This window comes from Schistocerca serialis, chromosome 9 (assembly GCF_023864345.2).
Source record: "Schistocerca serialis cubense isolate TAMUIC-IGC-003099 chromosome 9, iqSchSeri2.2, whole genome shotgun sequence".
NCBI lineage: Eukaryota > Metazoa > Arthropoda > Insecta > Orthoptera > Acrididae > Schistocerca > Schistocerca serialis.
In genome coordinates, this window is record NC_064646.1 from 493,238,209 (window position 1) to 493,250,295 (window position 12,087).

Here is a 12,087-nt window from a genome sequence, read left to right on the forward strand (position 1 = left end):
ATTTATGAAAAACATTAAATATAATTTCAAACAGTTTCAAATCTTTTTCTCCCAGACACCTTCCACAAGATAATGGAAAGGAAAACGTTTGTCGCTTACTACGTTTCGTCTGTCGGTGAAGTTAAACGACAGTATATGCAAGACGTTTTAATTTACTGCTTATTCACTAAATCACTAGTTTTGAAAGACATTTTGCAGACGTTATTCAAATATACCACTGGATGTGCCTGCAAAACTGTTTCATTGGACGTCACATAGTTCAGGGGAGTTGACGTCACAACCATTGAGATGCGTGAAAAATTAGCTTGTGGCTCAAGTTCTGTTCTTTAAATCATCGTAGTCGGCGGGTTTCTGGTAAATAATTCTATTGCCAAAATGGTTGACGCGCGATTGTTCTCGCCCCTACTGGTGCAACAAATTTTCGTCACGAGATTTTGGCCAGCAAGCAGAGAAAGGTATTGGCGTACAGTTCCTGATCACCAGACCTATGTCAGCAGCCTGCGTTAAATTCCAAACCTCTGAAAAATGTCTCATAGACTGAGGTCATCTGACACTGTTGGTGGTGTTCTGTTTGCCGGACGAGGACATTAGGTCCATCGGTGCCGTTCGTACTATGGAAATCAAAAGGTACTGGAGAGCATACGCGAAGTAACAGGTCTACTGAAAACGCTTATGTACAAGGTAATTGCGCTGCTAGAAGACCCTGCACAAGAAAATTAGATTTATTAGCCCAGATCCGGCCAAAAGGAGCACCGTGGTGTACCTTTACCGCCTGTCTGCTCCACCATTCCGTCAGCCTCTTAGCCATCGAATTCTGCCGACCCGAGTTACACCTTCACAAAACTAACACGCACAGCTTTGGAGTGGGTAGAAATGTTTTACTTCACTTTACCAAAGCCCGAAGAAAAACGTGCTGTTGTCGAAAAGTAGCACAGAGTTTATGCGATAGATACAAGATACACTTGTTTCTTTACTTGTATCACATTTTATTGGCGTTCGGTTTATCAACCATGGAGGCAGCAGCACGTTACTTAGATAGTACATCTGGAGATTAAAACAAATTTTTGTAAGTACATAACGTGCAAATAGTAGCAGGTAACATCTCATGACAACACGTCAAGGTAATGGGCAACAAATATAATTGTTTTAGAATGTTGAGAGTCAAGAAAATGAAAAAAAAAAAACGCGTCCGCGCACTTTCACACGGATAACAACTACATGTACAGTTGGGGTACACAAATTGTCTTTTGAGGAGCGGCAGCCAGGTGAAGTGGCAGCGACAGGAGGGGCATACGCGCATCCCATGGCATCAAGTCTACTGCGGCCCTTGCCCCTACCGGATAAAGGCCAAACAAAAAGAAGAATAAAACGCGACTGTGCCTTGCGGTTGTATCATGGCTTGCGAAAGGTGAACACTAGGCACCAATCTGATATGCAACTATCGCCTGACGAGGAGTTCATGCTGTGGTACAGAGGTTCTAGTAAATTACACAGCGTGTTAAAAAACAAAGTGTCCCACGTTGTTACAGGGAACAGTATTGTCAAAAGTACAATAAAAAAGAAGACCAGTGAACATATCTTCGGAAACGAATACTTACTGAAGTATGGGCCATTCTACTTGGGTCACGTTCACTTTAGTTACAGGATTCGACGATGAAAGCTGCTGAAGCCTATCAATAAATGTCACAGGTAAATAAGATACGTTAATCAGCCAGAACATTACGACCACCGACCTACTATTGAAATAAACCCGTCCAGGCGACTGGAGAGCTGCATGGCGAGGAATCACTGCTGCTCAGACACAATCACGGTGCATGTAGTATCAGTGAACGTGCAGTCCGTGTGCAGAATGGGGAACGTGCGATCTATCGAGTTTCACCGAGAAGGCTTGGAGGCTCGGCACTAGCCCTTCCCAAAATGCTTGTGGAGGAGAACTGTGGTAAATGTCTTCAACACGTGGCCAAACGAAGGTGAAACCACGTCCGGAAGTCGCAGCTTGGGCGGCGAACCCTCATTACAGATGTCAGACGACGTAGGCTGGGCAGACTGGTAAAGTAGAACGGGCGGCGAACTGTGGCGGAACTAACATCAGACTTCAATGCTGGGCAGAGTACAAGAGTGACTGAACACACAGTGCACCGAACAGTCCTAACGGTGGGTCTCCGCATCCGAGGACTCGTGCAAGTGCCAATGTTAACACCACGACACCGGCAACTACTACTGAAATGGACACGTGACCATCCCACTGGTCATTGGCGAAGTGGCAGAGCGTTGCGCGGTGTGATGGATTCCGATGCCTTCTTCATAATGCCGATGGCAGGGCGCGAATTCGTCGTCTTTCAGGGGAACAGCTGCTTAACACCTGTACTGCAAGGAAGGAGACAAAAATGGTTCAAATGGCTCTGAGTACTATGGGACTTAACATCTAAGGTCATCAGTCCCCTAGAACTTACAACTACTTAAACCTAACTAACCCAAGGACACAACACACATCCATGCCCGAGGCAGGATTCGAACCTACGACTGCAGCGGTCGCGCGGTTCCGGACTGAAGCTCCTAGAACCGCTCGGCCACATCGGCCGGCTAAGGAAGGAGACCTGGCAGTGGCTCCATTATGCTCTGGGGAACATTCACGTGGGCATCCATGGGGTCCAGCGAAGCTCATACAAGGCACTATGACGGCCAAGGAGTCTCGAACACTGGTTGCAGACCACATACAGCCCATCATAACGACCATGTTTAGCCGGCCGGTGTGCCCGTGTGGTCTAGGTGCTTCAGTCTGGAACCTTGTGACCGCTCCGGTCGCAGGTTCGATTCCTGCCTCGGGCATGGATGTGTGTGATGTCCTTAGGTTAGTTAGGTTTAAGTAGTTCAAAGTTCTAGGGGACTGATGACCACAGATGTTAAGTCCCATAGTGCTCAGAGCCATTTGAACCATTTTGAACGACCATGTTTCCGGACGGCAGTGGCATTTTTCAAGAAGATAATGCGGTATGGCACATGGCCAGGAGTGTGATGGAGTGGTTCAAGGAACACAATGGCGGGTTGCAAGTGATGTGCTGCCCCCCCCCCCCCCCCAACTCATCTGATCTGAACCTGAACGAACACATCTGGGATGTGATGGAACGTGGCATTAGAGATCATCGTCCACCTCCGCAAATTTAGGGGAAATAGGTGACTTGCGTGGTCAGATGTAGTGCCATCTCCCTCATGCATTGCTTCCATACCACGTCGCTGCAATTATCCGTGCCAGAGGTGGACACAGAGGTGGTCATAATGTTCTGGCTGATCATGAGGCCCCTAGACTGCATTAGTCGTAGCGTGCTGTGACTGTTAGCAGAGCTCGGTGTGCTGTTTGCTCGGCGGCGCGCCCGGTCGCTCTTCCTCCCGCCGGCAGACAGCCCGGCCCTCGCAGCCTGGGGTGTCCGCGGCTGCCGCCGCGGCAGGTGCGTTGTTAGAGGCGGCTAATTAGCGCCGCTCCGCCACTCGAGGCACGCACGCTCCTGCCTACACACGGGCTGGAGGCGCGACACGCGTGCGGGGCGCGTGCCTCGGCCGCCACTTACAGCGAGGGGAGCCGCACCTGTCCCCACAGCGGGCTTCTGCCACCGGCCTCAGCCGCGGGCCGGCTCCCAGGGTATTTTTGACGGATCCCGCCCGCCGATCCGATGCCCCGGTTTCCTTCTAATTTACAACCCCGCCCGTCGGATAAAGTTGTTGGATGCTCTCCTGAGTGATATCGTCAAAAATTTCGTCAGACTGGCGCGTTAGGTCCTAAAACCGCGAGCTGGTTGCAGGGCCTTGCCCATAATGCTCCACACGTGCTCAGCTGGGGAGAGATCTGGCGACCCTTGGTGGGCATCGTAGGATTTGGCCAGCACGAATGAAAGGAGTAGGAACTCTCGCCGTGTGCAGGCGGGCATTATCTTGCTGAAATGTAAGCCCAGGATGGCTTGCCATGAAGGCCAACAAAACGGTGCGTTGAACATCGTCGACGTGCCGCTGCCCTGCACGGATCCGCATATGAACCCAAAGGGCTCCTGCTATGAAAATAAACGGCCATTACTCCTGGCCGTCGTGCCGTACGGATGGCATCCCACTGCTGTTCAAAAATGGTTCAAATGGCCCTGAGCACTATGGGACTTAACGTCTGACGTCATCAGTCCCCTAGAACTTAGAACTACTTAAACCTAACTAACACACACATCCATGCCCGAGGCAGGATTCGAACCTGGGACCGTAGCGGTCGCGCGGTTCCAGACTGTAGCGCCTAGAACCGTTCGGCCACCTCGGCCGGCCCCACCGCTGTTTGGGGCTCTCCGACACGTCTCTGGCCTGGAACCTCACTGTCTTCAGCGACGAGACCCGTTTCCAGCTGTGTCCCGATGACCAACAAAGACGCGTCTCACCCCAGACAGCCGAGGGAAGCCAACCTATCACCTGTGACATGGGCCGACTGCCAGGAGTGTTGCTTGGGGGTGCCATTTATTTTCATAGCAAGTGCCTTTTCGTTGTCATCGGCGTCAACCTTACAGTACAGCGGTACGTCGACGGTATTATACGACCCATTTTGTGGTCCTTCATGGTAAGCCATCCTGGGTTTACATTTCAGCAAGATACTGTCCGCCTGCACACGGTGAGAATTTCTAGTCCTTTTCTCAGCGCTGGCCAAACCCTACACTCGGTTGCAATGTCGCTGGATCTCTGCCCAAATGCGAAGATTTGGAGCATTATCTGCGTGGCCTTCCAACCAGTTCGGGATGTCGACGTTCTAACGCGCCAGTTGGAGACAATTTGGCACGAAATGCCTTAGAAGGACATCCTACAATTCCATCAATCATTCTGAAGTCGAATAACTGCTTGCCAGAGGTGAACCAACGCAATGTTGACATGCTCAAGTTGTGGAGGTCTTTCTCTTTCGTGAATCACCCAATTTTTCGAAACTTGTAATGATTTCTTTTCTGTACAAATCTTTCGATTTCCGTCCCATTCGGATAATTCCTCCGTGGTGCATCGCTTATTATTATTAGCTTTTTGTCTTATAGTGTATTTCTACAAAGAAAAATCGCACAAAATGGTTCAAATAATGAACTGCTGAAAAGCAACATTCCAGAATATGGATCCGATTCATAATCGTTGACATTCGTCTGACACCTGTGAAGGTTCGGCGTTGTTGATTCTTACTAAAGAGCAGCCATCGTAATACCCGCAGAAATGGATGTCATACACTTAAGGCTAATACAATAATGAACACGGTCCAAGGAACTTTTTAATGGCACTCATCATAATACTGTTTTGTAGAATTCACACACACACCCCTCCCCCACTCCCTTCTCCACCTTTTTCAAAAGGCTTGCACCTTTTTGAGCTATCTTCTGAAATTATTGAAGAAATTTTAAATCCGTTTTTGCATCTATAAGGAAATACGTATTTTGTCAGCCAACGCCTAAACTGAAACATTATCAGCGGTTTGTAATGAAACATGAGCAGAGTTCGGCTTGCTTGCTAGATCGTTGCATAAGATATTGATTTCACTTACAGTATATTATGTTGGATTTTCGCTCACATTAGGAAACCTCGTCTGCTTGCATGTTCTTTTCCGTGTAACGCCACATTTCTTTGCAGAAATATAAATTTACTAATGTGAAACTCGACATGCAAGCAGACGGCATTCCCTAACGAAAAATACATGTACTGCAAATAAAACAGACATCGCCTGTAACGAACTGTTTTTCAGATCTAGAAAGTAAACCAACGGTAAATGTGTTTAGTTACAGGCCACCGATGGTGTTTTACTTCAATAAAACGAAACTCATTCAGTGACAGAAACATGCGTTTTTCTGTAGTTGCAAAGACGGATTAAAACATCTACAATAAGTATAAAGCAATTCCGAGTAGTAAGAGAAGAAGAATTAATTTTCTGAAATCGTGTTTCAAATTTTGAACCTTAGACTTCACTTCACTCTGGTCCACATTGGAATACAGTCTAGAAATGATTCAAACATTTCTTCGTCCACCCTATTTTCCACGTTCTTACACAGTCGTGCGTCCATTTCGCGGTACAATAGTATAAGTTTTTCGATGTAATTATTGGTCTGCGACTTCACTGTAGGGTTTACGTACTTGTAGCAACTAAAACTTGCTGTCACCTGAAACCGTGTGCGCCCAGCTGCGGCGCTGGGATCGACAGTTTCGAGAAATGGCCTGCAGGTGGTGCCTCCAGTAAAGAATAGTCAAAGCCCGTGGAATCTCTCAGAAATATCTGCGAGCCGACACTAAAATTCGTTTGTGTGTGGTCAGCTTATCAAACTACTACAGTCTCTGATGTCATCAGTGACAAGGAATTCATCGCTTTCAGGTTCAGAGGTTTTGTTATACTGCTCTTAAAACGCTCGGGAGGAACTTAATTTCCAAATGAACGGCTAAAAATGCTTAACAGTATAGTGAAATCTGGTTGTTTATGCTTACACAGCGTACACAAAACAAAACAAAAAATCAAATGGTTCAAATGACTCTGAGCACTATGGGACTTAACATCTGAGGTCATCAGTCCCCAGAACTTAGAACTACTTAAACCTAATTAACCTAAGGACATCACACACATGCACGCCCGAGACAGGATTCGAACCTGCGACCGTAACGGTCGCGCGGTTCCAGACTGAAGCACTTAGAACCGCTCGGCCACAACGGCCGACCAAAGCAAAACAAATTGATCCGTATCTGCGCCGCCGGCAAGGGGGAGGAGGGAACAGCGATAGTGGTGGGGGCTCCGGCCGCTCCTCAAAGGCATACGTTTAAGTTATAGCCTGCGACAAGCGAGATTGCAAACAATCCAGTTAACAGCTAAGTGTCAGTATGACCAATAATTCCACGAATATAGACGTCCAACGTCAACAGTTGGTCAGCAGCGTATCAAAGACTAAACCACCAAGCAATATAAGTGCAGTCAAGCAATGCCAGAAGAAATTTCATGAAACAAAAAGGAGTAAATTGTAATGTAGGAGATAACATCACTTTCTACAATACTGAAAATGTGAAATAAAGAACAAAGATCTAGAGAATGTTATGCGCCAGTAACCTGACAACCCGTCTGGCAATATCACCTAACACTTCTCCCACGACTTTTCCAAGTAGCGCAGCCTTGTGAAGTACTTGCAGTTATGTTTCTTCTCCTTGAAGTGAGACTGGAAAGCTAGAAGTTCCTGCAATCCTCTCAACTACAGTTTAATGGGTTTTTTATTTGCTCGTTACCTATTCCAACACAAATTTACTGGTACTGCATATAGTCACACATGTCTGACTACGAAAAACTTTCCTGCACCTATGGTAAGCAGAGACCATGCTACACATGGTGTGTCAGGAGGAAAGGTACGTGTTTTGAAGGGTGATAGTGACTGTGAACAAAAAATTTCATACGGACATATGCCTTATTCCGAATGGTTTCCGAGACGGACTTATGCACCCTTCAGCGAAAACGTATCGCAATACAAAAGTAAAGTGCATTAAATTTCCTGCAAAAGAGGTGCTACTAATTTTTCTCTAGGGCCAATAGATCAGGCAAAGGCAGGGCGAGAATACTGAAAATCTCGCGCGACGTGCGTGCGCAGTAACTTAGACAATTTCTGTAGGCCAATTTGAAGTAATTACCTGACGCGATAGACCGCGAGTGTTCACTATTAAGTTTCTCCACTTTCTCTGCACTACTGTGGTTCGTTGTTAACAATGACAATGTTTGAATAATACAGAAAATAAAAAGCAACGTGCATTAGACGTGCTCTATCTCGGAAACCATTCGGGAAAGGGCATATGTCCATATGAAGTTTTTTGTTCACAGTCACTAATACTATCACTTCTCAAAGCATGTAAATTTCCTCCTGACTCACACTGTGTGAGCAGATTGGCACGCAACAGCCAACCCTCGTAACAATGGTGTGGATTCGCCCAGTACTCAGGACAGGTGCCACTTCATTTTACACTAGCTCTAGCCTGTCACAAAGCCTTGTGAAACTTTCCATTGTCACTTAAAGATGAGTGTCGTGTGACATTTTAGCAACAAGGTAAACATGGTGTGGATACGTGGGTAAAGCACATTCTTTGTTCTTCTGGTTCTTGTTATGCTCCTTCTTTTCCTTACCCTCTCCTCTTTTCTTTCTGCTCCTCTTCCCTTTCTTCTTCTTTCTCCTCCATTCTCTTATTTCTCCCTCTACTATTCCCACTTCCAACTCAAACTCCACTCCTTCTCATTTTCTCTTTAGACTTGTTTTTCTCCTCATCCTGTTCATTATTCCGGTTTCTCTTCATTCTCATACTTTTCTATTGCTCTTTCTCCTGTCTCACTTTCTCCTCTGATTCTTCTCGTCCTCTGCATCTTCTTCTACTTCTGTTTCTACTACTTCTGCTCCTACAAATTTTTCCTCATTCCCATTTTTCCTCTGTGCTTTCTCCTCTTCTTTTTTCATCTCCATGTGTGTTTCTCCTCATTGTCTCCTCCTTCTTCACACAACATCTTCCCTTCTCTTCATACATGTTCTTTCTCTTCCTTATCTCTTTCTTCCTACCTCTAAACTCCAGCTTCTATTTTCAAGTTTTCTCTCTTCATTACTAAGTATTCTCGTAGGTGGACTGTCATAACCGAGATTTACAAAGGCTCTTAAGCTACTTGTAAAATGAAATGTGCGCTACAATCTTATTTTCCTTCTAGCCTTTCACGAGGCAGGTAACTTCTGTAAATATTTCGAATTGCGTCGATATAGTATTCCAATGTTCTTGTTTTATTGTAGCTTCAACATTCAATCTTTCACCCATTCTTCTTACAACGTTGACATATTTGATATTTGATTGATTCAAAATATTTGTTACACTCTTCGATACTGCAACAGTTTCAACGCTTGGAAGTTATCAGCATATCTATTCATAAGGCTAGTTGATTGTAAAGTACACACGAGTATTAAGACGATGAAGCATTGTGGCATTTGCATTTCTGTATAGTTCTTTTAATATTCTAGCATCAAAAGAGGACGAATCTCAATAGAAAATGAGAAACAGTGGAGTATGAGTTGGACCTGAAGGGTAGTAGGAGGAGAAATACGGAGGGGAGACGAAAGAAGAAGAAGAAGAAGAAGAATAAGAAGAAGAAGAAAGAAGAAGAAGAAGAAGGGGAAAAAGAGGAGAGAATCGCGGAAAGAAGGAGCATAACAAGAACCAGAATTCCAAGTTCATCAAATTAAGAACATTTTATTAGTGTTTTCTGTTCACAAAATTTGTACCAACAATGTAAACATTGTGTAGATACTTTGGTAAAGCACCTTTTTATTCTTGTGGTCTTTGTTTTGCTCATTCTTTTTCTGATCTTCTCCCCTTTTTCCTCCTCCTCTCTGTTTTGGGTGATATTTTCTACTGATAATACATAGCCAATATTGGAAAGTCTATCGGCATGATAAAGTGACGAGCGTAATATCACTTACCCTGTCGTAGCAATTCCTGTGGTAGCTGTGTAACATTTCCAAAGCTGTGAACAAGCACAACATTTTTCCCAAACGGGCAGACATGTTGTCACCGACTGAAGCTCTCCGGTATTGTCTGTTGACTCGTTTTTCTTCAGGTAACATTGAAATTTGATAGGACGTTTAAAGTTTAAGCACTTTGACTTTCACTAAAAGTGTGCCACCAGCTATGCTATCCGAACACGCCTCACACCGCCAGCCTCTCCCTGGCTCCCCTCTTGCATATCTCAAAGAGGTTCTCCAACAATGCTGTACGCCGCCCAGAGGCATGAAATGGCAGGGATGGTTGGCTGTCTTGGGGAAGGAGACCAGACATCGAGGTCATCGGTCTTATCGGATTAGGGAAGGACGGGGAAGGAAGTCGGCCGTGCCCTTTGAAAGGAACCATCCCGGCATTTGCCTTGAGCGATTTAGGGAAATCATGGAAAACCTAAATCAGGATGGCCGGACGCGGGATTGAACCGTCGTCCTCCCGAATGCGAGTCCAGTGTCTAACCACTGCGCCACCTCGCTCGGTGCACGGAGTTTGCCTCACACACAGTCTAGAACTCTCTTGTTACAACAAGAGTGTATGAGGGTGAATTTGGGTATTTCAAAGTTCCAGTCGGTTTGTAAGGCTGTTCGGGTGACGTAAAAGCTGACACTCTGCTCGCAAAAGGCAGGAATCCCGATACGAGCGGTAGTCCGATGCAGCGTCCTTACTTGTTCCATGCCACAAGGCAGCGCACCCTCTGTACATAATAACACAATTTCATTTCGACATTAATTTGTGCATGTCTATCACTGAAGGTCATCACATTTTCGGGGTTACATTCATAAACCAACCCAGTCCCACCTAAAGAATTTGTAAAGTATGTTGTTTTTAATCTACCAAATAGCAGAAGGCCTATTACAGGACAATTAAAACAATGAACCAATAGCAGAAAAAGATCACATTGTTCCTCGAGTAAGATGGTTATAAAAACAATAAAGACCACTATACGAATAAAAAATGGAATACAAGCTTTCTATGCACTTTCGGTGATGTGCAACATGGAATCAGGAAGGATGACGACGGAATCGGCCGTGTTCTACTCACAGGAACCAACCTGGCATTAAGCAATTTAGGGAAAGCACTGAAAAATCTGGGTGTCTGGACGGAAATGTGACCCGCCGTGCGTCCCATTATTGTACCACATTGCTTTAGCGACATCATCTCGTAAAAACTTTTGCGGGCTTATCATCTTTAAACGTTTTCTTTTAAAGCGAGTCGCAGAGCTATTTCCGTTGACAGTACCTGATGATCTGTCTTTGTTCATTGTCAAAAGCTGGCGTACAAGCAGCAATAATAACAATACATGAAAGTGAGAGAAAGTCACTTGCTGATAAATACTAATGTGTGTCGTACAGTAAAAACCTCCTGCTGTTCGTGGAAGCTTTCCTGCAGCCTTCTAACGCACCAGCGTGCCTCTGTGCCGTTTCATCAGACGAGCCGCACTAGGCAACACAACCATGAAGGCAGTGCCCGGCTAAGTAACGTGCTTATGTAAACGTCTGCAGGTAGCCAAGGAAATAAAACGATCTGGCTTTAATGGTCAGGACACTCGTTCTTATAAGCCAGCCAGAAGCCACAAGAATTTCCTGCGCTGCCAGCATATTGCAGGTAAGCTGACGTGGAAGGTCATTGGTTCGGAGAATTACTTAACACCTAGCGACGTGCCAACGTTGCGGTGGTCCCAACTGGCTACGTCGTTTCCCGTCCATTCACCTCAAGGCATTTCCCCTCACGATGATATCTGATTCAGGTGAGATAAGTTTTCCTGGAAAGTGTACAGCACGCATGAGAGACTAACTCCTTCATTTTAAAAAAACTTGAGGAAAAGTGCATCAGGGGTCAGTGTGGCAGTGGCCATCACAAGGCCGGCGTAACGCTCCTCCCAGACAGTGAGCGCTCTCGAAGACTGCCTGGTTGGGATCAACGGTATTTCTGCTACGAAGCCGAAGCTGTTGGCACTTGGCAGTACGTATTTCCCTACCGATCAGTATATGCTACGCCACTATGAATAGAAAACACTGTTGAAGCAAAATGATGTGTGGCTGTTATTATACTCAGGCTGTAGCTGTAAAATTTATGGCTGCTTCAATTTACTTAACTGTAGTGATCGACACTCATCATAAAGGTACAACAACAGCGACAACAAAAACAAAATTACGATGTCGGTCAGTTGCGCCGACGGCATATTAATGGAACTTCACAACAACGTCCAACGTCTCGCCCGAGATCTATTCTACAAAATTATACCTGGTTAACGAGCTTAACATTTGGTTATTCATTAAACCTTACCATACGACTGACACTGTATCTTAACTATAATGGCATCATATCACAAACTTTTTTTAGGATCGCTGCGTAAAGTTCTCATTTTTAATGTAGGTCCCACACTTTTATTTTCTGTCCGCGACGACTATTTAGCAATGAAAGCAAAAGCCTGACCCATGTTTAGCACGAAAATGATAAAACTCTATAGCGCAGCTTAAGCTATTGAAGATTGTGTTTCTTAAATAATAATCTTAATTTGTTTGTGTAGTTAAAAAAATTAACTAA

The 12,087-nt window shown here is 45.3% G+C and overlaps 1 protein-coding gene across 1 annotated transcript in view; it reads right to left on the minus strand.

Moving 5' to 3' along the window:
* Window positions 1-12,087, minus strand: part of LOC126419733 (GAS2-like protein pickled eggs) — an 817,704-nt gene that overhangs the window by 334,258 nt on the left and 471,359 nt on the right. The gene's annotated exons all lie outside the window — the stretch shown is intronic.